This window comes from Giraffa tippelskirchi, chromosome 3 (genome assembly GCF_054371585.1).
Source record: "Giraffa tippelskirchi isolate mGirTip1 chromosome 3, T2T-mGirTip1v1.2.pri, whole genome shotgun sequence".
NCBI lineage: Eukaryota > Metazoa > Chordata > Mammalia > Artiodactyla > Giraffidae > Giraffa > Giraffa tippelskirchi.
This window is the reverse complement of record NC_137277.1, coordinates 8,015,006-8,028,137: the sequence shown is the minus strand read 5'-3', so window position 1 is coordinate 8,028,137 and position 13,132 is coordinate 8,015,006. Positions and strand designations below refer to the sequence as shown.

The following is a 13,132-nucleotide window of genomic DNA, read 5'->3' as shown; positions in this document are numbered from 1 at the left end:
GCCTTCTTTACAGTCCAGCTGTCACAACCGTACATGACCACTGGGAAGACCACAGCGTTGACTATACAAACCGTTGTCGGCAGAGGAATGTCTCTGCTTTTCAACTCACTGTCTAGGTTTGTCATCACTTTCCTGCCAAGAAGCAATCGTCTTTTGATTTCATGGCTGCAATCACCACCTGCAGTGATTTTGGAGCCAGGATATAGGGTCCCCTCCAAAAATCCATACGTTGAAACCTAATCCCTCAGGTGGTGGTACTGGGAGGTAGGGCCTTTGGGAGGTGATTAGTCATGAAAGTGGAGCCATTGTGATGAGACTAGTGTCCTTATCAGAAGGATGCCAGAAGCTCCCTTGTCCCTTCTGCCCTGTCACCTGCTGCAGCCTGTCTCTGCCCAGCAACACTTTTTTAATCATGTGGCCCCAGTTCAGACCTAGATGAGTCCTGAGATCTCACAGGAGAAGCAGCTGATGGCCGGGGAGGGAGGGGAGTCCGTTAATGAAGTGGATTAGGGACCCTGGATCTGAGAGTGAGGGGAGCTGGCGGGAGATAGAGAGTGTTTGTAGACTTCATGTACTCAGCTTCTTCTGATACCATGCAGGACTCTGTGGGGCTTCTGGGCACAAGGCCTTTCTGTGTTCCCCCATTTCTTTGATTCCAGGAAACTGCCTTTATTCAGCCTCCATGATCTTTCCTGAGTTTCAATGGGCAGATTCAAGCAGTTGTTGATGAGGGGAGAGGATGGGAGACCAAGGAGAAACAGCCAAGAGCAGCCTTGGGGCAAGGTCCTGTTTCTTCATCAAGGGACACGCATGACAATGTCTTTGAGCTGTTTTGCAGATAGTAAAGGCCCCCTCCAGGTGGGAGAAGTCCATGATTAAAGAAGTCATAGTATGCTGCCCACAAGCATGGAGACCTCCCATCAGTTGGACCCAAAGGTTAACAATGCTGACTCCTATTTACCTCACCACCAACCCATCAGAAGAATGTCCACAAGCTAATCATGCCCTCTTTGGGCAATTAATATAAAGCTTCTCAGTATGTCCAAGTTGGGACACATGGGGACACATGAGTCCATTCTGGCCCTCTTTGTCTCTCAAAGCAATAAAGCTACCCTTTTTTATATCACCCAAAACTCTGTCTCCAAGATTCAATTTGGAACCAGTGTACAGAGAAGCTGAGCTTTCAGCATCACTTCTCGTTCTTCTTCTTCTTTTAATATTTATTTATTTGTTTGGCTGCACCAGGTCTCAGTTGCAGCATGCAGGTTCTAGTTCCACGGCTAGGGATTGAACCTGGGAACCTGGCCTTGAAAGCATGCAGTCGTAGCCACTGGACCCCCAGGGAAGTCCCCATGTGCTCAGTTTCTTATTTCCAAACTGAGATCTGGGCTGATAGTGAGGGGATCCAGGTGTTTACGCACACACACATACACACACACACACATCTTAGCTAAACAAAATCATACTTGAGGCATTATTCTGCAACTTGCTTTTTCACTTCAAATATCTTAATATGTGTTGCAGATTGTCTTAGTCCATTCAAGCTGTTATAACAAAATGTCATATAGACTGGCTGGCTTATAAACAGCAGAAATTTATTGCCTACAGTTCTGGAGGTTAGAGGTCTAAGATCAGGTGCCAGGTTCTGGAAAGAGCCCTCTTCTGGGTTGAGAAGTTGGCAAACTTCTCATTGAATCCTCTTGTGGCAGAAGGGGCAAGGGAACTCGAGGAGGGGGTTCTGTTTCTATGTATTTATTTATTTGGTTGTGTCAGGTCTTAGTTCCAGCCCATAGGCTCTTTCATTGCCACGTGCAGGCTTCTTGCTAGTTGTGGCACACAGACTTAGTTGCCCCATGTCATACGGGATCCTAGCTCCCCAACCATGGGTCAAACCCACATTCTCTGCATTGGAAGGCCAATTCTTAATCACTGGACCACAAGGGAAGCCCTCTTAATACAAGGGCACTAACCCCATGCATAGGGCTTCCTGGTGGCTCAGTGGTAGAGAACTTGCCTGATAGTGCAGGAGACATCAGTTTGATCCCTGGGTCAGGAAGATCCCCTGGAGAAGGAAATGGCTACCCACCCTAGTATTCTTGCCTGGAGAATCCCACGGACAGAGGAGCCTAGAGGTTAACAGTCCAGGGGATCGCAAAGGAGTCAGACAGACAGACAGACACGACTTAGCAACTAAACAACGACAACAGTCCCATGCATGAGGGCTCTGCTTTCATGACCTAATTATCTTTAAAAAGCCCCACCTCCAAAGGCTCACCTTAGGAGTTAGGTTTCAATGTATGAATAGGGGGAGGTGAACAATTACCTATAGCAGAGATCTTTCCATCTCAGTGCGTGGAGTCCTACCACATTCTTTGAGTGCTATTTGGTACTTCCTTGTGTGGATGTGTTTTAGGAAAAACTCACTCACTCACTGTTTCCTTCTGCTTAAGCTTGCAATAGTTCTGACGACAGATGTGTGGGTTTTCACACCAGGCAATTCTGACCCTAACGGCCTGGGTTAGCAGAGACCCCATAGGTTCAAAGTCGCAGTCCCACAAGACTTCAAACCGTGGGTCCTTAGGTTACCTACAGCTTCTGTCTGACTCAGCTACCAATCAGAGGCTCCTAGGACCCCCTCTTTGGGTTTGATAATTTGCTGGAGGCTCATAGAACCCGGGAAAAGAGTTTACAAACTGTTGCCGATTAATTACAAAGGATATATTTTTTTCATTTTATTTTATTTTTCACTTTTTTTTTTTAACATTGGAGTATATTTAGCCCCTGGGACACTGGACACCCCAATACTTCCCCTGGGGGGCAGGTGATCGGGCCTTGATGGGGGCTCATGGTAGAAATGGCTCATGATGTTGACCTCGCAAACAAAGAATAAAATCACATTGACCCTTGAGACTGACCAAATTGCCCAAACGACATTCTGTTTTCCTGATGGTGCCTACCTTCTCAAGGCTACAAGACCACTGGATTCTAGACCTCCAGCTACGTGACCACAGGACTCAGCTACAGGCTGAAAATTAACCATGCCTCCAGAGCATTTTTCATTGGCGGGGTGTAAGAAAGACCCCATCAGAAAGGGGGGACACTGGTTCTTCCAAAGGCCAGTCACCCTCTCGTTTTCCCTCTAACAAATTTCCTTCTCTTGCCTGACTGCCCAGCTCGCTCTCTTTTTCTCCGCACTCGCCTTCCATTGTGGGAGGGAAGATCCACCGCAGCAGGGTGGGCTCCTGTCACAAGCCCAGCGGCCCCCTCCCTTGGGCCTTGCCAAGAAACTGAGATGAGCTCCAGGACTCTCCACTTGTCTTGCTGGACTGGCGTCCACACACAGGCCCACATTTCATCCGTCAGTTGCAAAGGTGAGTGAAATCCCATTATCTCGGGTTCTCTCTCTCTGGCCTCGTTTCCAAGTCCTAGCAGTAGGCGGGAGGATCCCCATGGACCTCACTTGGAAATAGGGGACGCCCATTTCAAAGCAGACTATTATTATCCTCTGAGAAGTTCCCGAGAAAGGAGACACCTTTTCTCTGGGACCTTTCTCCTCTCTTTCTCTCGCCCTTGCCTAACCTCCCTGTTTGGCCACAATGGAAAAATTCTCAATCCCAGCACTCAAAATCTACTCCCCTAGGATGCCTTCTCCGAAACCTAAAAGCCTTGGGCTTCCAATGGGAGATAAGACCAGAAACACCTATTTACTATTCTAACACTGTCTGGCTGCAATACAGACTTGATAATAGGTCCCAATGGCCAGAAAGCAGAACTCCCGATTATAATCCACTACGGGACCTCGAAAACTTCTGCTGCCGCAGCGGCAAGCGGTCAGAGATCCCTTCTGTTCAGCCTTTCTTCGCTCTCCGCTCTGGCCCTCCCTCTGTGAATCCTGTTCTACTTCTCAAATACTCAGCCCACTCTGGGCCACATCCTCCTCATACAGTGTCTCCCGACCCCCTGTTCAGACTTTTCTTCTTCCTTTGACCCTTCCGACCACAGCCCAGCCCCTGTCACTCCCAATCCCGTTGCTGCCCCTCCAGATCCAGTTCCACAACCTCCACCTTACGCCCCTTTCTCCCTCCCTCCTTCTCTAGGGCAGGCCGCCGCTGCTCCCGAACCCCCTCCCCTGCCTGTTCCAAAGGCAAGCTCTGAGACCCCAGCCCCACCCTCTACCCAGAGGGTCCCAGCTCTACCCCGACCTCCCTAGATCCCCTCCCCGTAGCCAGTCCCGAACAATGTTACAACAGGAAACTTCCCCGCAGGACCCCGCTCCTTCCCCTGCCCCACGCCTCCTTTCCGGGAAGCCGCCGGAGCATGGGCAATGCTGGGTTCCTGTCCCATCTCCCCTCACCGATCTATCTCAAATCAAAAGGCACCTTGGCTCCTTCCCCTCACACCCGGATAATTATCTAGAAGAATTCAAGTATCTTACCCAGTCCTTCGACTTAACCTGGCATGGTATTTACGTCATCCTTTCCTCCACTCTCCTCCCAGAAGAGAAGGAACGGGTATGGCAAGCCTCTCAGGTGCAAGCTGATGAGATACACGTGATTGATACACGAAGCCTGCAGGGGCCACGGCTGTCCCCCCCCCCCCCCAGATGATCCCAACTGGGATTATCAGGCAGGGAGACCTGGGCGAGCAGCCCATCCTCACATGGTTGCTTGCTTCATTGTGGGCCTTCAAAAGGCAGGACATAAAGCCATCAACTTTGATAAGCTCCGGCTAATAACTCAAGGGCTAGACGAAAACCTGGCACAATTTCTAGCCAGGTTAACAGAAGCCCTACAGAAATATACAAGATTTGATCCCACTTCAGCAGAGGGCACCATTGTCCTTAACAATCATCCCCAGACATCTGAAAGAAACTAAAAAAGGCAGAGGGCCCTCAAACCCCTCAACGAGACCTTTTAAATTTAGCCTTTAAGATTTTCAATAATTGGGAAGAGCAGGCAAAGCTAGAGAAGGCCCAACAAGATCAGGCCAAATGCCACCCTTTAGCCACTGCCCTACACGGCTCCAAATTTCCATCAACCAACAAAGGCAGGAAGCCACCTGGGCCCTGCTTCAAATGCGGCAAAGAAGACCACTAGACCCGCTCATGCCTAAAGCCGAGGCCCCTCCAGGCCTGTGTCCCAGTTGTGGCATAAAGGGACGTTGGAAGGTAGACTGCCTAAATCCCCCTCCAGGGATCCGGACATGCTCTCCTGGTCCCGAGCAGCAGTCCTCTGACCCAGCTCTGCCCAGCCTCCTCGGACTCGCCGCTGAAGACTGAAGGTGCCCAGGGCTCCAGGCCCCGACTCTCACCACCTCTAAGGAGCCCAGGGTGACTCGCACAGCGGCGGGTAAGCCGACCTCTTTTCTCATCAACTCGGGAGCAACTTACTCTGCCACGCCTGCCCACTCCGGAAAAACCAAGGTCTCCCACCCAGGTCTCTGTTATGGGGGTTGAGGGCTTAATATCTACACCACGAATAACCAAGCCTCTGCCTTGCACGCTTCAAGATACCCCATTTTCCCATTCTTTTCTCATACTCCCAAAATGTCCCACTCCTATTCTTGGAAGAGACCTTCTCACAAAATTCAAAGCTTCTATTACTCTCCCAACCCACCTTCCAGTCTAGCCTGGTTACTGCTGCTTCACACCCACCACCTCTGCAACAACAGGCTCCTTTCTGTTTTTCTAGGCAAAACTCAATAAACAGTTCTTACCCCCGACTAGGAACTATACCACCGCACCTCTGTAATTACACTTCACATCTCTCCTTCCCTTCAGGCCGATCGGTCTACCACGTCTCGGAAACTGCAGGACATTCTTTTGCTTTTTCAGGGAGACTCCCTTCTACTCCTCTTGTAGGGGCTACACTGGCGGGTTCACTGTCAGTTTCAGAGACTACTAACGAGTTCCCAGAAAGACTCCTATTTGCCATTGATTTCAGCTGTTGTTCTCTTACTGCTGGAATATTTTTCTTATGTGGAGCCGCCGCCTATTTATGTCTTCCCACTAACTGGACAGGAGCATGTACCCTGGTATATCTGGCCCCAGATACTTCTATTGCTCCCAACAATCAGACCCTCCGTATCCCACTAACTCATAACCGACCCCAGATAGGCAACTCAATTCATTTCTCTATTGATCAGTTTAGGAACAGTGGCTGGGATTGGGACAGAGACTGCAGGACTCACAACCTCTTTACATTACTACTAAAGCCTTTCTAAAGACCTCACTGAGAGCCTAGAAGAAATCGCTACCAGCCTTATCATGATATATCCAAAACCAGCCAGATTCCCCAGCAGCCGTGGTCCTCCAAAACAAAAGGGGGTTAGACCTTCTAACGTCAGAAAAAGGGGGCCTATGTCTATTTTTGGAGGAAGCTTGCTGCTTCTACACCAATAAATCAGGCGTAGTAAAGAAAGTAGCAAGAAATCTGACAAACAGGGGTTTGAGAATACGTCAACACCTCAGTAATTCATGGGAAAACTGGCTGAACAATTGGGATTGGATGCCCTGGGTCCTACCCTTTCCAGGCCCTCTCCTATTTACTCTTATTCTAACTTTCGGCCCATGTTTAATGCGTCTTTTTTCAAAATTTCTTCAGGACCGCTTACAAGGCTTCACCAACCGAACTATCTACAAGCTACTTCTAACTCGCTCAAATTATCAAAAACTTCGACCCCACACAGATCCCCTTGACCTACATTCTAGCCTTTTCTTATCTCACCCCCACGACACCCCTGTCCCGCAGAAAGCAGTTACAGAAGATTGACCTTCAGCCCTTGTCCTAAATCAAAAAGGCTGGAATGATAGGGTCTACATGGGGGCTCATTGTTAAGATGGCTCAGCATGTTGACCTCGCAAACAAAGAATAAAATCACAGTGACCCTTGAGACTGACCAAATTGCCCAAACGACTTTCTCTTTTCTCACAGGTGTCTACCTTCTCAAAGCTACGAGACCGCCAGATTCCAGACTTTCAGCTACCTGACCACAGGACTCAGCTACAGGCTAAAAATTAACCATCCCTTCAGAGAATTTTTCACTGGCGGGGTGTAAGAAAGACCCCGTCAGAAAGAGAGGACACTGGTTCTTCCAAGGGCCAGTCACCCTCTCATTTTCCCTCTAATAAATTTCCTTTTCTTGCCTAACTGCTCACCTCATTCTCTTTTTCTCTGCACTCGCCTTACAGCAGGCAGTTCTTGGGGTGCCCAGGGTGTTATAACCCTCAAGCACCCCTGTAGAGGGTCACAGGATGACCCGAAAGACAGTCAGGATGGCAGGGAGAAGAGTTACGTAGGCTTTAGCATCTTACCGACACTCACAAGCCCTCCTAAGAGGCGAGCCTGACGCCTTATGCCTGTAACCTTTAACAGCGACTGCCAAGTGTAGACAGACAAAAAGGAAATCCCCCTGAGTCCCTTTGACCACAGGTGGCATTCCTTAGTGCAGTACCCCTTAGCGACACGAGGTGGCGACTCTGTACCATCACTGCCAGCAGCGAGCGGGCAGGAGATGTTGGTTCCCTTCTCTGGAAAACCCCTCAGTTTCACCCACCCAAGTCCATTCTTTCCTGACTTTGTCCTGTGGAGCCCGTGGGTGAGGGAAGGTAAACCTGGAGCATAAGTGGAAAGGAAATCTAGGGTCTTGTGTTGGCTAAATTCTGAAGAGAGAGGATGACTTTCTCAACAGATCCCACCATTTGGGTCTCCAGGTCCCACTCCCCTTGGGTCCCTGGACCCTTAGCAGCCTCTTCACTGGCCTCCCCATCTTCATCCAAACCAGTTTGTTACTGTGTGGTCCATGGAAAGAGCTGGAAAGACCTGGAAAGAGTGTAGGGCTTGGGTCCAGTACTCTCCTCTGGGCTCCACCAGCCGTGTGGCCTTAGGCACAGCCCTAAACCTCTCTGAACCTCAACAAGAAAGTGGACATATCCCTTCATTCAACAGAACTTCATTGTGTTCTAAAAAAAAAAATTAGAGGGAGGGGATATATGTATACATATAGCTGATTCACTTCCTTGTACAGCAGATAAACACAGCACTGTAAAGTAATTAAGTGTGTCAGTCGTTCAGTTGTGTCTGACACTCTTTGTGACCGCATGGTCTGTAGCCCGCCAGGCTCCTCTGTCTGTGGAATTTTCCAGCCAAGAATACTGGAGTGGGGTGTCATTCCCTTCTCCAGGGGCTCTTCCTGCCAGGGATTGAACCTGGGTCTCCGGCACTGCAGGCAGATTCTTTACTGTCTGAGTCACCAGGGAAGTAATTATACTCCAATAAAATAAAAATAAATGAGCCTGTAAGAAGAAAAAGAAATTTAGTTTAAATCCTAGCTATGACTAACAAAGAAACTGCTAATATTTTACTCCCCAGGAAAGGTATGTCATCAGAGCCTTTTTGAGTTTGTGAACTGATGACTTCAAGGTCCTTTGCCCTTCTCTCCCAAGGGTCACGGTGTCTCATCTCCTTGCTCTGAATGTCACGAGGGAGCCTTGAGATCGCTCAGATGGGAAAGGAAGCCTGTCATTCTGCTGGGTTGGAGAGCCGGCCTGTGGTTTCTCCTTTCTGCTGCCTTCCTGCAAAGCAGTGCGTACAAAGGGCAAAGCTTCTCATTTTAAAACTGAGTGTGTGGTCTTTACTCACAAAGCCTGTTTCCTCATCGTAAAACTCGCCCTGACCTACCTTGCAGGATTGCTGTTAAGACTGAAAAATGTAAACATGTCTGACAAAGCCCCCTTTCACAGAGGGCTATGTGAGTATAAAATACTAGAATGCAATTTCTCAAAAGAAAAAAAAAAAAAACCTCGATCGGGACTTCCTTGAAAAGTCCAGTGGTTAAGACTCCATGCTTCCAGTGCAGGAGGCACAGGTTTGATTCCTGGTGGGGAAACTAGGATCCCACATGCTTCACAGCACAGCCAAAAAATAAAAAATAAACCAACCTCCATTACTTACAAGATAAAATAAAAACACTTGACCCTGATCGATCAGAGTCTCCAGCACACGCCCACCTGCCTGCCCAGTCTTGCTGCCGTCCATCATCCTCCCAACACATCCTGTGATGCAGCCCACCCCAGAAACCAGAAGTTTTTTCCCCCAGAATCACTCCTGTGTCTTCCTGCTTGTTCTTTCCACCTGGAGTGCCCTTTCCTCATTCTTACCTGTCAAGATCTTTCCTATACCTTTAGGCCTGTTAAAAGAAAAGCTGAGACTGTGCTTTTCCGTTAGTTAGAAAAGTAATATGGTGTGAAGTGAAAAACAAGTCTCTGTTTTTCTCCTCTTAATTCCCCTCCCTAAAAGGCAAGGTCTCTCCACAAACACACTTTCACAAGTTTATGTGGATCTACCAGCATATACAGGTACATTCTCTTTAAATGTAGGTAAATGGAATTATCGCTTCCCTGGTGGTTCAGTGGTAAAGAATCCACCTGCCAATGCAAGAGACTTGAGTTTGATTAATCCCTGGGTGGGGAAGATCTCCTGGAGAAGGAAATGGCAACCCACTCTCGTATTCTTGCCCAGGAACCTGCCATGGACAGAGGAACCTGGCGGGCTACAGTCCATGGGATTGCAAAAGAGGTGGACATGACTTAGTGACTATACAACAACAAATGGAATTACACTTACATACTAAGTACGTAAGTATAATTATATATTAACATGTACCTTGGATGTATTCCAAATCAGCACAGAGAGAGGTGGGCTCCCTGCTCTTAACGGCTGGGTGAGGGACTTCCCTGGCAGTCTAGTGGTTAAGACACTGCACTTGCAATGCAGGGGTCACTGGTTCCATCCCTGGCTGGGGAACTAACATCCCACATGTTATGTGGTGTGACTGGGGGGGAAAAAAGTAAACAATTGAAAAAGATCAGGAAAAAAAAATAACTGGGTGACATTAGCGCAAATCACCCCCCTGTTCTATTTAACACCCTCCTCTCCAACAGGCGCTTGCTGTTGCAACCAAGGCTGTGATGAGTATCCCCACCCCATGTGGCCGGGCAGTGTGCCACATTCCCATGGGACGCATCCATGACGTCAACCTCCACTGGAATCCCTCCCCTCCCAGGGGCTCCTGCAGAACTTTCCTTGGAGTTCCTGGGCTGAGCATTTGCCAGAGGCTACAGTCAGATGGTGTCTAGGTTCAAATCCCAGTTGTTCCATCGACATCTCTCCCTGCATCAGTTTTCTCATCCCTACAAAGGAGACGATAATCATGGTACCACTTCCAGAGTTGTCTTGAGGATTACATACAATAACATGTTATAGCCCCTGGATCAGGGGAAGGACTCAGGATGGCTAGCTGCCCTTTCCTTCCCCCTCTGGTATCCCATCTACCCTATGGAGTGCCAAGCTTTGCACATGGGCCCTGGTCTAGTCTTGTCTGCACCCCGCAGCTTCCCCGGATGCGGATGTGGTGGATACACAATAAATAAACGGCCCCTGCATGTGCCGTGAGGAGCAATCCTCCAGTTTTGGCCTGACCCCCACTCTGAAAGGCCTGGGGGATGGGGAGGAGAAGACGTGCCTTTCTCTGAATGGTCCACAGCACCCCAGAGTCCCTCCCCCTCTTTCCTTACCATCCACCCCCATCTGGGTCAGTGATAAACAGCAGGAAGGTGGGGGTCAGGAGCTTCATAAAAATCCAAGGCCCTGGCCCACCCTGGGACCAACACACTGCCTGATTGTGGTCCCCACAGGGACCAGACACCGTCTGCCTCCCCCACCCCTGACCAGCGTCTCACTTCAAACTCCGCTCCTCTGGGCCAGCCAAGTCTCTCCAAGGGGTGGGTTTGGGGGGTATAAGAGCCTGCTCAGGGCTGGGAAAGGGGCATTTGGACACTGGAGCTCTCCCCAGATCTCACCACCGCCCCTGCACCCCCTACCAATGATTTTGTTCGTCTAGTCTACCGCAGGAGGCTAGGCCAGAACATCAGCATCCAGAGGAGGGAACCGGGGCACCTGGACAGCCAGACCCCAACCAAGGGGTGGGAAGGCCAGGACGGAGTGACTGGGCACCGGCAGGGGTCAGTTGGGGCCACACCCACCCAGGGGACCAGTTAGGTGGGTCCTGTGGATAGATGCCTCCGGGAGGGGAAGGTGCGGGGGTTTGGGCCCAGCTACAGGGCACATACTTGAGACGTCCTGCAGGAGTGGGCACCTGGGGCGGAGGGGACTCTGCCTGCCCCCCACCCCAGGGGAGCTACGGGGCCAGGGGAGAGGATGCAGCAGAGGAGGGAGGCTAGGAATCAAAGCTGAGCTCCTCTGGGCTGAGAGCAAGTAGAGAGACTGGCTCAAAGTTGAGGAGATATTGAGGTCCTCCTGTGATAACAGTAACAGCAGTAGTAGTTAACAATAGCAGCCGCTCATAATTATGAGCACGTGCCTCCTGCCCTTCAAGGGGCTTCTTACAAGAGACAGGGCCTATTTTTCAGTTCAGTTCAGTCGCTCAGTTGATCCCGACTCTTTGCAACCCTGTGGACTGCATGCAGCACGCCAGGCCTCCCTGCCCATCACCAACTCCCGGAGTTTACTCAAACTCATGTCCATTGCGTCAGTGATGCCATCCAACCATCTCAGCCTCTGTCCTCCCCGTCTCCTCCTGCCTTCAATCTTTCCCAGCGTCAAGGTCTTTTCCGATGAGTTAGTTTTTTTGGCATCAGGTGGCCAAAGTATTGGAGTTTCAGCTTCAGCATCAGTCCTATTTTTTATTAGGGCCTATTTTTACCCCCATTTTTACTTATTTATGCAGGATCTTAGTTCCCTGACCAGGGATCAAACTCAGGCCCCCAGCAGTGGAAGCGCTTCCACTGCGGAGTCCTAACCACTGGACTGCTAGGGAATTCCTTTTATTCCCATTTTATTTATTTATTTATTAAATGAATTATTTAATTCATTTATTTGGCTGCACTAGGTCTTAGGTGTGGCGTGTGGGATCTAGTTCCCTGACCAGGGATTGAACCTGGGCCCCCTGCATTGAGAGCACAGAGTCTTAGCCACTGGACCACCAGGGAAGTCCCTTACCCCCATTTTAAAGAGAAGGAAGCCGCAGGCCCAGGGTGGTTGAAGGATTTGAGGTACTGTGGCACGCCCAGGATCTGAGGCTCCTGTGGCGGTAGAGATGCCACCACCAGTGGTTTCACAGGTAAGAAGGCGGGACCGGGGTGGCTACTATGTTGAGAACAGGCTCAAGACAGGCTCCGTGGCCCGGAGGCTGATCCCGCAGTCCAACCTCCAGATCTTGAGTGCCTTCCTCCGACGCAGGCACCCGTGCGAACCAAGGTCCTGCCCCATTAGGAAGGTTCCGTGTCATTGGGCCAGAGGCCACACAGTTGTTTGTTTTTTTTTTTTAACTGGGTCTCCCCTAAAGGAGATTCCTGGAACTTTTCCAGAGACCCCGCCGCCACACAGGCACTCAGTGAGGGCTTCTCCCAGGAGCAAACCCTAGGTCCCCTTCTGTCCTCGGCGCCAGGTCTGGACGCAGTGCCGGGGGCGGGTGGGCGGGGGAAGTTGAGTAAGACCGGGTCTCGGCCGGCCGGGAGCCTTCGCTGCGGCAGGATGCGGGGGAGGGCGCGTTCGCGGTGGACGAGAGTCGAGAGCAGCGATGGAAATCAGAGGAGGCGTCCCGGAGGCGGCAACCGCAGCAGGACTTGCAGGCGAGACTCTCCAAATGAGTTTGAAGGAAAGCCTGAGGGCTAAAAGGCCCGAGGGAACAGGCTCGTTTGATCCAGGGATGAAGGGTCTGGGAGAGGGCTGTTATTGGAGAGGCTTTTCTTGGAAGTTGACGGGATGATGGCACTTCAGACCTAGATTATACGTTTTATCGGGGGAGGAGAGGACGGCGCCCGGAAGAGAGTAGCTCCGGCGTAAAACAGGGCTCTGCCCGGGGGTGGGGTACATCACTGGAGCAGCGCGCACCTGGAGCGGCAGAGGATGCCGGCCTAGGGGACCGAGCGAGGCCCCGCCCCAGAGCGAGGCCCCGCCTCCAGGGCCCGGACCCGCCCCCCGAGCTCGGCCCCGCCCCGGCCCCCGGGCCCTCCCCCGGGCCCGCCCCCTCCGACCGCGCGCAGGTAGGGAATAGGCGGAGCGCGGGGGCCCCGCCCCCAGAAGCCACTACCCAGCGGCCGGCTGGCACAGCT

General features: G+C 50.9%; 1 non-coding gene across 1 annotated transcript; it reads right to left on the bottom strand.

Annotated features, from left to right (window-relative positions):
* Positions 1-11,934: 11,934 nt before the first annotated feature.
* Positions 11,935-12,007, bottom strand: TRNAE-CUC (transfer RNA glutamic acid (anticodon CUC)). The gene has a single exon. It is a non-coding gene; the product is annotated as a tRNA-Glu (tRNA).
* Between the last annotated feature and the right edge of the window lie 1,125 nt (positions 12,008-13,132).